This window comes from Grus americana, chromosome 2 (genome assembly GCF_028858705.1).
Source record: "Grus americana isolate bGruAme1 chromosome 2, bGruAme1.mat, whole genome shotgun sequence".
NCBI lineage: Eukaryota > Metazoa > Chordata > Aves > Gruiformes > Gruidae > Grus > Grus americana.
Window position 1 is genome coordinate 127,137,804 of NC_072853.1, and position 14,053 is coordinate 127,151,856.

Sequence of the window (14,053 nt, forward strand, 5' to 3'; positions counted from 1 at the left end):
GCTCATGAACTTCTACAGAGAAATCCATTTGCTTAATCTTCGGTATAGCAAGATTGCGGACACAGCTTCTGGATGCCTCGCATCATTGTTTGCCGTTACCAGAAGAATTTGCAACTCATGTGGTAAGGGCCATTACACCATGCCATAATAAGGTATATTTTTCTATATACCGCTATCTGGACAGTTCTGACTTTGAACAAGTGGTGGTACCATTCTTCTGTACCATGCTGGTGAAATATTTAAGCAAAGTTACAAATGCGAAGAGGGGCTGTTCCAACTAGTTTGGCCAGGAGACAACATTATTAAGTCTTCTGCATGTACACGCCCTTCTTAGTCACTGAAAATTTCATAAGGAATTTTTGGCTTAGCGTGAGAGCTTGGCTGCAGAGCTGTAGTAAGTGACCTTTGAAGCTGAAGAAGACCTTGAAATCTGTCTGGCAGATTGTCTTCTGTACACCGTAGAGATGGCCTGTCAGAAGATTTCAGAACAAGTAAAAGCAAAGTGAATGCAGTTTTTGAACTTTTAGTCTTGATTTATTTTATTTAACTATTGTACTTGGAAGGATACTGGCCAGTCCATTTACAACAGCACCAAAGTGTGCATTGATCAAGGCAGATATCTTGGTAGGCAGAGTCAGAGAAACCTTTTGAAAGCATCCTTTCATCTAGTGGTGCGGTGTGTGTGGAATCCCCCAGCAGTTACTGTCATTAACTACTCCCATGAGACTCCTAACAGCTTTTCAGCACCAAACCTGAATCAGGAAGCGTGCCTTGGATTGATTGATTGGAGTCTCATGTTTGAGAATGTAACTAATGTCTCGGATCAGCTGCCAACACGTTGATGTCCAGTGATATTGGAGATGTCACAGAGGGTGTCCCTCTTGACCTCCAGCAGTGGCTCCAGAATGGTGTCTCCTGTGGGAGATACCCCTAATGAATGTTGGGGTGGTACCTGGAAACAGAGAATAGAGTGTGGTAAGCCGTGTGTTAAACTCATCTGAGAATTTGGGGTTTTTTTCCATTTTTATCCTTGTGCCTTTGACTTTTCCCTCCATTATAAATAAGACTTAAATGTTTATTTAAAAGGGGACCAGATTGACAGCAAAGATATCAACCACTTCTAACAAGAACTATAGTGTTGGTCTTGGTCTTCATCTCGTGTAATAATGGCCAAATAGCCAAAACTTAGTATTTTTCCCTTAGTCTTTTTGACGTGTAGATTAGCAAATGATAAAATGTCTTTTACTTTGGCTGGTGATTGTAAAATTGAAGACTTCTTAGGGCAGTTCAGCGAAGCTTGCAATGCATTTCCTCTTGGATGAAAGCCAGAGGATTCCAGCATGGTCGTTCTGGCACAGTTGTAATGTTTTATAAAGCAGGTGTCTACATGTGTGTAATAAATCTAGTTATGCTGATAAATCTGAACAGATAATTTAAAAGTATGTGTTACAGTGAACAAAGCTGATAATTTACCATGTCACTAAAACAAAATATAAGCAGCATTTCTGTAATGTGTGTAATGTACAGTAATTCTGTAATGGCTCCATTGTGTGAGCCATTTTTAAATTGCTGTTCGAGATGTTCTTGAGCCAGATGTTCATATATTTTCTTTTATCACTACCTGTCTTTCAGTTAAAATCTGCAAAACTGATTCTTATTCACAGTGCTATCAGCCAGTCAGGTTAACCAACAACAGCCCATGACAAAGGGTATGAAATGAATGAGGAAATGGAGGACTGAATCATACACATTAAAAATATATGTAGTAAACTAAAATCATCAGTAGGGTTACATTATTACCAAAGAGTCACTTTTCCAGGTGATATTCCAGTCTATTCTTTGAAATCAAAAAAGCTTTTTGATCCTACCAGTATAATATCAGGCTGTTGCTAGTTAAGTTCCTAAGATTCAGCAATGACTCAGGTATTCTGGAAATCTTAGAGAAACAGACCATCCATTTTTCTGCAGTGAGTTTCATCATTAGCATTATGAGTTTTAGGGGTTTTTTTTAAACATTTTCTTCCAAATTTTTAAAGTCTCAGTGCTTTTTTCAGATTAATGCTCCGTAGGATTGACCTAATTATCACCATATTCATTTGGAGTCCCATGACCTCCAGAGAAAGGTCTTCAATGTTTTGTAAAGCTTATGAACAGCTGAAAAAAAATTAAGCTCAAATGCTATAAGTTCCATGATTACTGTTAATGAGTTAAAACCCAAGGCTTTGCAAGGAGACAGTTTTATTGCATTTACTAGTTAGCAAAAGTTCTTCTGAGACCCAAAGGGTATGCTGTAGTTTGGACTCTGTTCCTCAAGTGCCTGAGGCACTCCAAGGGTTGCCTCCAACTCTGGGAAGAACTAGCAGCCGTGACCAAAAATTTCAAAGATGCAGAGAGAACCACCACAGAAAGCCCTGGATTCTCCATTGCTTTGTGGTTTTCCTTAAAGGCATCCAGGCTGGATACCTTTAAGGAGAAAGTGTGCCGAAGTTGAAGATCAGTTATTCAGAATCTGTAGATGAGTATAACTGTATCTATATAGTATATCTATGTTGTATCTGTATATTCAGGATCTATATATGAGTTGATTATTTAAGGCCTGCGTAACACATTAAAGGATAATCCACTCCCTCTTTCCTTTAAATGCTAAAGTTGGAAAAGTCCAGCATCCCAAAGGGGCTTTGGGATGTGAGCTGAAAAATGGGCTTGTAGCAGGCTCTTTTCCCCTCTGTAGGATGGTTAGTCTTTGCACCAGCCCCGACAATACCTCTCACCCTGAGCAGACTTATCCGAAGTGTCTTTGCGCGGGGGAGTGTTGGCTCCTTTCCTCCTGCTGGGGATGCCCAACTAGAGCTAAGGGTAGTGTAGGTGAATTAACAGCTTTTTCGCTTTGTTTTCAGACTGTTTTGATCATCCTGAGTTTAGGAGCGTAATTTCCCCTTGAAGTCTGTCTGAGCTTCTGGATGACAGTGAGGGCGTTGTTCGGTGCATTGTCTGGAAAAGTAGATAGCACTTCTTTTATGTGTCTTGATGCAATGACAGTTAATCGTAGAATCCACTTCTCTTAGCTGTGTATTCTGGGGAGTCTGCAGATCTAAATTCAAACTTCTAAAGAGCATTAGGATCTGTAGATAAAAGGCTCAATGTGCATGCAAAATACTGTGAGAACAATTTGTACATTGTGCTTAGATTCAGCTGTAATTACATTTTGTGACCAAGAGGAGGAAGGAAGCGTGATTTACAGTGTTGGGATTTGTGACGCTTTTCATGAGTGTTGGCACTGCCACAGTATTGGGGCTTTTTTATTGTGTACTGCACATCTTTCCTAGATGAGAGTAATAAGGATGAAAGCAAGAAAACCATGATATTGATGCCCATGCTTATAAGACAGTTGTGTGATAATCCATTCTAAATCAAATGATGATGTACAATAAACAACCACCTACCACAAGGGAAAAAAAGCATTAGAGGTCTACACCTGGGTGAAAAATAAAAGTGAAATACCCATTCAGTGATACTGTATTTCCCTTGATTGTCATATGTATAAACTGAAAACAATTGCACCAAAATCAGTGAACTTACATTACAGCTCAACAAAAGGTGGGAATTAACTCCTGCTACTTGTTTACTGGAGACATGAAAAGTTCTAGTATACATTTTGAAGGCATTGCATGTTGTGGTCGCACCATATCTGGTGTTGATGTGAATAGTTAAGAAATTGAAATAAATAGAAAGTGTCTATATAGCAATGAGTTACAGATCTGATCCAGAGGAAGAGAATTCATGTGAATTGGGTTCTTGGACTGGGAGCTGTACGGTTACCAGTCTTTGGACGTATGTGGGTGATAGTTCTGAGAACAGGTTCCAGTTTAAAGCAGACACTGGGATAGAGGTAATCTTTGTCTGATGGCTCCATCCTTTCCGCTCAGTAACAGAAAGTAGCATATTTAAACAAGCAGTTATTTGTCATAGTTTTTATGTGTGTTTGCATGCACAGGATGATTTAGACTTTTATATATAAAATATGTGTAAGTCAAATAATTTACAAGTTTGTGTATATGTTCTTGGTTTTTTAATGACATCTAAAGTACCAAGATATAAAACTATTGAAAAAGTTTTTCTTGCAGAATTAATGTTAAACTCTATACTTGCTACCAAGTCAACACGTAAAATAAATGAAACACTCGTATAAAACATTCTGCTTACCAATTCTATGCTCAGAAAAATATGAGGTTTTATTGCCTCTCTTGGCTAATGTATAATGACCCAGCATTTCCACTGCTGAAGACTGATTTGTTGTGCAAAAGTTGATGATACTAATTAATCTACCTGAGCTGTTTTCCAGAGTCTTTGCTCAGTCAGTGTGGTGTTGACATGGGGGTAGGTGACCAAGCCTTAAGTGCCTGAACTTCTTGCAGTAAATCTCAAGAGCGTGCACAGGGTGCCTCAGAACATGGGTGCAGTATGCAGTGGATATTATGCTTGTAGTATCATGGACCTTATTTGAATAAAAAAATTGGATGCTTTACGCTTTACAGATTGAAAATGGATGAAATGAATGGAGAACTGGACTGGAGTTGAATTAATTGTTCCAACACCAGCTTTCAAGTGAGGCTGGATTGAAATTACTCTGCTTCTGATTTAGAATTGGAAGAGTTTGTAGAAATCAAAACTAAACAGAAACAGAGGATCGAAAGTTACCATCTGGTTCGTGGAGAACAATCCTATGCTTTTGGCAACATCCACTGCATATATTCTCTGTAGTAATATCACCAACATAAAAATAGCTTGTCACCATATATTAATGTCTTGTGCTTGCCTGGATGCAACCTCTAGGCTGCAGGTACATGGCATCTGTAAAACAGTGACACAGACAGCAAATACGACACAGACTAGATTAAGGAATGAACAGCACAGGTTTTATTGATGGTATCTCCAGTATTCAGAAAGAATTGCACCAGGTTTTGTCACTGTAAAATACATGCAGTATTAGCAAGACCCTTCATGGTAGCCTTGCCTCGTGATTGTTTTTTCAGTGATGATGCATGTTCTTTTGTACCAGAATGGAAAGAAGCTAATTAGGTCCTTTACAAATACACGTGAAATACACAATAAATAAAATCTTATAAGAGTGCTACTTAAGGTTATAGTGTTCATCTGTCAGTCTCAGAAGAAAATTCCAATTATAATTCCAGTACAATGAGTGTTTTATGTTATCATATCAGGTAGCATAATAGTTTTCCTTCTCTTGATATATTGGTAATTTACTGAATAGTGGCATGAGGTAGTGATTTGTTTTATAGTTGTGTGAGAACATAGTATAGTGTTAATGCTCCATATTCTTCAGACTGAAATGGTTTGGGTGCCTTCTGTGTTTTATCGAGGTCTAGTGCTATATTTAAATGTGTTTTACCTTACTGATTTATGAGCTTTTCATAACCATATTTGAATTGTCTCAAATACCCTTCTATCCCAAATAGTTCAGTCTGTTATAGTCCCTCAGACACCAAGTCCTGACAGCTGCCTGTCCTGTACGATCATCTGTGCTTTTATTCTCTGATGGAAAGTGTAATTAGAGAACAACGATTTAGCTTTTGGGTTGACATACACTTCAAACTTACAATACTCTTCTCCTTTCATCTGCTGCTGTTTTCTTATCCAAGTATTATAAATATATCTCTTATTTCTCTCCAGTTAACCTCCCAGCTCTCTCAGAGGTGGAATGCTGTGTCCATTAGCCATATAAAAACTTGTTGTCTAGGAGGGGAAAAGAAGTTATTTCTCTTAGCCTAGTGTGGGAATTTGGAGAAGCAGAATGTAATTAATTATCGAGCTTGAATTTTAGCCAAGACTCTATTAGACTGAGAGTTACAGTTTATGAATTTCTTTCATTCTTGTGATGATAGGAGGAGCAGGAGGAGGGAGACGAGAGTGGGATTTTATGCTAACATAGAGAGTTTGTGTTTCAGTTGTCACCGTTTTAAGCTGGATTGCTTTATGTGGCTGTGGCAGGAGGATGGTGGTTAAAAATGATAGCACAGCTTCAAACGAAATTATTTGCAGGGGAAAAAATGGTTAATTATACATAAATCAAGCTCACAAAAAACCAACCAGAGCATGAAGGAGCCACAGTGCATGCCCTCTGTCTTTCACAGACCGTTTCCAATTCACTTGGTGCTTTGTGTGGCTTTTCTGAGGCAATTCTTTTCACTTTATGTGCATCAACACACATTTTGTCATAATTTGTTGATGGTAACTTTTGGGCCAGATCTAGCAAGTTCCTAGTAGAGTATTTAGCAATTAGATCAAATATAAATCACGGAGTTGCAGCATAAGTTATTTTATAAGTATGTTTTATTTTATTCCCCTGCTAGCTCTAGAGTTAGTTTTTGTAGGGAAGAAATTGATGACAGTGACAAGTAGTAAGACTGAATATACCCAGAATTGGGGGGGAGGAGAAGCTATGTATCCACTGAGGCCACTCTTCTGCCACGTTACTGGTAGCATATGCCACGTCAGCCAGTCTTAATGGGAATAGTTTTATGCAATGAAGAAATGGGACTGAGGAGTAGAAGATCTGTCTTTGACAAATGAATCTCTTGTGAAGTTTCAGTTGTGTTCCTCTTCATCACCAAAATTCTTCAATTGTTATCCAATAGTTTACATTAAAATGATGGGAGAAAATTATTCAAGGTCCTAACTTTTCTGAATCTCTTGGTTTTATGTATTTGTCTCCTTCAGTACACGGTATTCAAAGTCCCAATATGTTTTTATTCTTAAATAATAACAAGAATAATAATTCACAGAGAATTAGATCTGTTTTTCTTCTCTATCTCTACGGAAATGCTTGCATTCTGAAAAGGTTGTAGCACAGTGCTCTGTAATGGTTTTGCCGTCCTTGTAAAACGAGATGTACTGTGTCCTGATAAAACTGGAACTACTTAAGAGGCACCACAATAACTATGAATTTGCAAATCATCTCTCTCCTGGGAGAAGGTGATTTTCTTCGCTGAAGGAAAGTTGGCATTAATAAGCACATAATCAATGAAAATAGTCTTGTCATAATGGGTATTGAAGTTTCTATCTGTGAGAATCAATGATACTGTGTGGCGTAGGAAGAAAAGCAGGGTCCAACTGCACAGCCAGTATTCCTTTTCATCTTCTGCCTTTTGGGCTAATTCATCGTATAACCGGCTAGTTGTGGAAAGTGGAATTCACTGCTGAAAGGAGAACAGGTGAACAACATAGTGAGCTGAGGACTGTGGAAAAAAAAATTGTAATCAGTAATTTAAATTAATACATTTCTATGCATATTTCTATGTATAATCTCTGGGTACGACCTTGAACCCCCAGTCACGGAAGGCTTTCTGCCTTATTTCATTCCATTTTGACTCTGAACCGTGGTGTAGTTGCACGAGCAATGCCCGCTCTGCATGGAGCAACCAACACAAGAAGGAGAAATGATTAACCAGCATTTGCAGTTCCTTTCTGACTGTTGCTCGAAAATCACTGCAGAAATCAGTGAAAACCTTCAGAAATTCTCCTCTGCTGAGACAGAGTACTCATCCTGCTCGCCTGCGTGCGGAGGACAGCGGTTCAGGACTTCCCTGTCCTTGCTACTGCCTTCTGGCAGGGTGACCTTGGGTGCACCGGTGTGTCGCAGCTGCGGTGGAGCAATCACGCTGGAGCTGGGTCTGAGCTGTGGCTGCTCCGAAGGCACGGACACGGAGGATTGTGTCCGCACCGACTCTGTGCTGCTACTAGGTTTGGATAGTAGGTGGCTACGGAGGTGTGCACTGCTGCACTACACAGTAGCTGTAGAGTAAACACACTGTTTGCCTTTCCAAAGGGTTTTGTTTAATGTTTTGTTCTCAGTCGTAATTAGTAGCTCCAGCATCCTCTCCCCAGGACTGCTGAAATGAAGTTGTCTGTAGCTGGATTTGAAAGGAAACAGGGAATATTTTCAAAGGCATAAATTTCCTTAAAACACTCAGTAAGAGCTATCTGCCTGATTGCCGTTTGAGCTACTTCAAATATTCTTTCTCATTTTTTATAGATAGGTTTCTAACAATGGAAACGGGGGTAAGTCTATAAACCCTTTAAAAAGAAAGATCTTCTCCTGATAAACAAAGGTTTATTTCTGACTGCAGTTATGGGGATGCTTAGAGTCTACATGAAAAGATACCTGCCCAGAAGTGCCTAAATATTTAGGAGCGTCATGTTATAATCGCTATCTGAGAACGTTAGCTTTGCGTTGTCCATTTCCCAGTTACCATTTTAGGATATCTTTTTAAGTGCATTTTACTTTTAGTTCAAGGCTGTACGCAGACGGCACACAGAGTTTGTAAATTCAAGTGCTGTACTGCACCCATGACCCTGTTCGGCTGTTTCTTTTCATCGTAAACTCATTATCCAAGTCACTTCAGTCAGCTAATTAAATCTTCTTCTTTTTAACCTCTTCTTCAGTGGATCCTACTCGCTGTTTTCTGCATAAGTAGTCTATATGGGCCAGGTATACCTTCTTTCTCCTCCTTTCTTCAGCAGGTTTTCCCCCTGGGAGCATGGCTCAGCCTGGTCCTGCTCTCAGCCGCACCTGACCTCCATCCCGGGCTGCAGCACAGGCAGCAGCAGTGGCAGGGAAGGCATCCTACCTTACTCCCCTTGCGTGAGGATGGTGCTTGTCACTGGTACTCAGCCATAAACCCCATATCCAGCACCTCTCACAAGTTTGCAGAGGTTTGGAGCGTCATCAGATTCAAACTGGTTTTAACTGGCCTGGCAAAAGCCACTTCCCTGACTAAAATGCACCTTCTGCCTTTTTAAAACAGGAAGGATACTTGAATTCTTGAAGGAGGAGCTACCAGATATTATTTTCTCATGTCTTTTTTTTTTTTCCTGGCTTTTATCTTGGAAATCATTGAGCACTTTTGGCTGATGTAAGAAAAAAATAGCCTGAGGCACGCATCCAACGTGGAAAGTTTCAGCCCAAACAATTAGTCTGGCAAAATTTTAAGCAAGTGAAAATCGGATCTTATAGGAAGTATTGGATAATCCTTAGTAACAGGCTGTGTCACAGTTCCCACCTATGTGTACTGAATTTGCAAGAACACTTTCTTTTCAACACGCACGCAACTTGCACACACTCTTATCCAGTGCATTCTGCTGAAATGCGTATCACTTAATTAAATAATCCACTTAATGTGCATAAGAATCACTCTATCTTAATATGACTGCAGCTAATCGCATGTGTTGTTAAACCTGTTAATTGCTTATCGTCTATTTGCCTAGCTTGAATTTTATAACAGCAAATGGAGGACCAAATGCTCAGTGTCCTTTATTACTACTAGATGTATTAGAATAATCACAAATTTTTTGTCCATCCTCAAAAATGTACAGTAAATTTATCAGATAAAAAGTCAGTAATTGAAATGCTGTTGTGACATAGAAAGCTGTCTTGCAATTAATGATTCAGGGAAACAATAACTTAGCAGAAAGCCTTCAGTCTTCATTCTTCCAATACATAATTTTGGTTATTTCCATATTGTGTTGTTCTCAGTTGGAGTCAGAGGAAGACTTTGGCTGAATATTCCCTACCCCTAGCTAAGGGAGTGAGTTGTGTTTTCATTACGTTTGCCTCACATAATCACTCACTTTTAATTTCAAAAACCTTTGATATTTCTCTGTGTGTGTGTGTCATAAACAATAAGGTGTTCCAAAATGAAACATGATTTATTGCCTTCTGACCTTACACACAGCTTTTCCATGTGGAAAACAGCATATTGAGCCTGGGTGTTAACTGCAGCTTGAGCACAGATAACTTTCCTCCTGTGTATGGTGCCCACATTCCTAGGCAAGGTCAGTGATCTGGTCAAGTGAGGCTTTCTTGTTTGGATGGCCTCTCTTGCCCACATTCCTTATAATAATTTTTTTTTCTCTGTTGTCGGGGTTTTACCCCAGCCGGCAGCTGAGCACCATGCGGCCGCTCGCTCACTCCCCCCCATCGGGATGGGGGAGAGAACTGAAAAAGTTACAGTGAGAAAACTCGTGGGTTGAGATAAAGACAGTTTATTAGGTAAAGCAAAAGCTGCGCACACAAGCAAAGCAAGACAAGGAATTCATTCACCACTTCCCACGGGCAGGCAGGTGTTCAGCCATCCCCAGGAAAGCAGGGCTCTGTCACGCATAACAGTTACTTGGGAAGACAAACGCCATCACTCCGAACACTGCCGCCTCCCCTCTCCCTCTTCTCCCAAGCTCCTTATAAACTGAGCATGATGTCATATGGTGTGGAATATCCCTTTGGTCAGTTGGGGTCACCTGTCCTGTGTCTCCTCCCAACTGCTTGTGCACCCCCAGCCATCCCGCTGGCAGGGCAGTGCGAGAAGCAGAAAAGACCTTGGCTCTGTGTAAGCACTGCTCAACAATAGGTCCATAGAACAAAAACATCTCTATATTATCAATGCTGTCTCCAGCACAAATCCAAAACATATCCCCATACTAGCTACTATGAAGAAAATTAGCCCTCTCAGCTGAAACCAGGACATCTGTTCAGGTATGCTTCCTGAACCAACTCAATCTTTGTGGAGAAGTCTCGGTATTTGCTGTGGCCACGGGTTGGCGATGCGGTACATCTAGCCTTAGTACTCCTAGGACCAGATTGAAAATGCCAGGGTGCTATGGCAAAAGCAGCAGTAAGCATGAACGCCTTTTCTTCAGCTTGTTTGTTCTGATGGGTTCATGTTGTGCCACTGGGACAAGTCTGGTGTTGGGGATGCTGGGGCAGGAAGGCTGAAACTCCCCAGGGAAATCAGGAGAAGGAAGGTGGTGTGCAGGGAACACTGCCTTAAAGCTTATAATTTTCAGAGGAACTGTCTGCCGGAATGCTGTAGGTGTGGAGGAACGTGGAGGAATGATGATCTCAGGAGATGTCTCTGGCTGCACCCTGGGATGTATACCCATTTATGGGAAGAGCCTTCTCACAATATTACAGGTAGAGCTGTATAAATTTGGGTGGCCTAACTGAGCCCAGAAAATCATTGCCCAGCATTAAACAGTTTCATTTGGAATTCTGAGTCCAGGAACCTCTGCTACTTAGTTCTTGGGTAGACGTAGTAGATACTTGTTGCTTAGGGCGCACAGAAGGGAAAGGTTAAAAGAAAAAAAGTAAGCAAAGCATTTGGAAATTCAGTGTCTGTGCACAGCACATACATTCAAAGCCTGCTAGAAACGCTTTGTAAGAGAAAGGATCAACAGTTAAAATGGTAATTTGTTGTTCGGACAAGTCCTTTTGGGAGAGGGAAGGTGGTTCACTGAATCTTCAGGTAGTCACAGCAAGAGTGGTGGTAAATTTTCTGGTTTTGCTGACTGTCCTGGCATATGATCCTGGTTTGGCCAAGTTTTTTCTCCACTGCTAGTCTTTTCAAGGTGGGCAGAGCCCAGGATCAGTTTTCCCCAGGCACCATGCCTTGCAGTCAATCCTAGTGTAAGGGGAAATGATGGAAGAAAGAACAAGGAGGCGGCAGTGGCAGGGTGGGCAGAGAAGAAGAGCAGGTATAGTGGTACTGTACCTTTTTGTGGGAACGAAGGATCATACGTTAGGGGAGAAGCTGGCTCTCAGGTGCATTGAGATCTGCACCACGCATGCTGATGTGCTGATCGTGGCCAGTGACCTCATCCATGTGCAGGTCTGGATATCGCAGTGGTTGATGTTTGCCAGCCGAGGACTGATTCTCTGGAGGAAAGTGAAGGCTGACTATTTTTGGCAGAGAATCCCCGCTCCTTGCAGAGTCACTTGGAGATTTGTGAAGATCATGAATCTTTGTCTTTTCTTCTACAGGGCTTTAAAGGTGGACGGCTGATGGAATAAGTTCATCCTCTGGTTATTTCATTCCTCAACTAGACCTGCTTTCTATTTGTGCCCGTGTGAACTCAGTCATTTGCATTCCCATACTGCTCTGTTTTTCTTTCATTTTTGCTGGACTGTCTTACTATAGAGTCCCCCAAATCCACGCTGAGTTTTCTAAGTCCATCAGACTTAGTCCATCAGACACAGAGGACTGGTGATAACCTGTTCCACACGCAGGCTGATCGGAACATCAGCACTCCTGTGAAAAGGGTGATGACAGTCTGGATCTGCAATTTAAGTCTAGGCTGAAGCCTCTGACCCTGCAGGTGCTCTCAGCTGGATGCAGGGTCATTGAGATGCCTTATCTGAACTAGGACTTTGTCCCTATCTCAGCCTTTCCGTGCAGGGAAAGGCATGCTAACAGGAACCAAATGGATCGCTCTTTCCCGGCAGTGCTACCACCCCTGCTCAGGACGTGCCAGGGCCTCATAACCACCTTGTGCCTGCTCTTAGCATGGTTCTGGGGTGGCAGCAGTTGGTATTTTCATTTAGAGTGGCTGATTTCTAGATTCCTTTAATAGTTCTGCATCTAGCAGTCCTTGCTATAGTTTATTGTAATATATATGAAACTTCCCTGTCCTAACAGTTCTGCAGTAAAGGTAGAACTGATGACCTTAAGAGATAGAGCGTTTTTCCATAAATTCTTTGCCCCATCTGTTTTCAAATTAACTGATGATGGAGGAGGGGGGAGGATGAATGGAAAGGAAAGCATAATAAAACTCTTCTGTTACATCACTTAGAATACTTAAACAAAGTTTGTAAAAATCGATGTTGCTTCTCTTCAGGCTGCTCAGGGGCACAAGTCTTTAGTCAATTAAATCCTCATTTCTGGATTTTTTTTTTTTTTCCAGCAAGACCTCTTAAATGTCTTTGTGCTGTTATGTGTGTCTGGTGTCATTTTACCAGCTAAAATAACCAGACAAGTTTTGCATGTTTTAGGTATATACTAGATAAGCAAATAATAATGGGAAACATGAAAGTATTGTTCAAATTAGGAATTAAAGATTGATGTAATCTGAATGTGAGCCACATGAGTCTGAATTGTCCGACTAGTTTAGGTCATGCAGTTGGGAAAATAATGAAAAGGAAACCTAAGCACATGTTAAATACCTTCCAGATACTACATTCGGTTATTCAGGATAAAGCAGAATATTATCTAAAATTCCATATTTAATTCTGTCATCATCCTTTCCAGTCTTAGGAGGGCAATCAAGATAAAATAAGATCTGTGACCTGCCATTTTCCCTGCTAGCCGTAAAAAAATTATTCTGGTAATTTGTTCTTGAGCAGGTGAATGTGGCTGCTCTTATTGTAGTCCCAATTTTCATTTTGAATAGAGATATTAATCTGGCAAGCTGTACTTGATTTGTGTTTCAAAAAGAAAACCAACCGGTGGGCTATCTATAGGCCAGATAGGAATAATTTTATCTAAAGATACTAGCTCCTTTTATAACAAGTCATCTCTTCTCAGTGTAGTTTATCCCACTACTTTTGTTTGTTCCTTTTCAACTCCACTGAGGGCTGGTATCCTGAGAAGACCTCCATTCCTTGCGCTTTGTGTCTGACCTCCCAACAGTAGTACTTGTTTACCTAGAGAGATAATTGTTTTCTGGAGAGCATCCAGCTGATAACTAACTTTTTCATTAGACCCCTTTTTCCTATTAGTTATCTCCTGTTAGTTGATCTGTGTCATTTGATAAAACTAATTAGGTAATAAAAGACTGCTTCTGAACTCCTCCCTTTAATTTTGGCATGGTGAAATGTACTTCTTGGCACCTCGCTCTTTCCTCATAAAGACAGCCTTCAGTTGACAAACAACATTAATCCAAAAGAAAACAAGCCAGTTCACGCATCCTCTTTTGATATATCCCTGTGCCAGAACAACATAGTTCCTAACAAATTATTTGTACCAAAGATAGTGACATAACCCTGGCTCTGTTTTGGCATTTTGCAAATGTTTGCAGAGCATCTCAAGAGGCCAGGCTAAAAATACTCAATGAAACCATTCAGGATTCTACTAAAAGCATTTTGTTTCCTAGGTCTTTACTCCCTTCTGAAAATGCCTTCCCACAGCTGCATTACATTTATTACAAGGTGATACAGGTATAAGGTAGGAACATCACATTTTATATTTTATTTTAAAGTTCAGCT

The 14,053-nt window shown here is 40.5% G+C and overlaps 1 protein-coding gene across 11 annotated transcripts in view; it reads left to right on the top strand.

Moving 5' to 3' along the window:
• THRB (thyroid hormone receptor beta) overlaps positions 1–14,053 on the top strand; it is a 176,505-nt gene that overhangs the window by 74,230 nt on the left and 88,222 nt on the right. For 4 of the 11 annotated variants that reach the window (XM_054816303.1, XM_054816302.1, XM_054816300.1 and 1 more), the window contains exon 3: positions 13,942–14,012. The exons of the other annotated variants lie outside the window; for them this stretch is intronic. The gene's annotated coding sequence lies outside the window, so the exon portion shown is untranslated. The remainder of the gene's footprint in view (positions 1–13,941; positions 14,013–14,053) is intronic. 11 annotated transcript variants of the gene reach the window in all.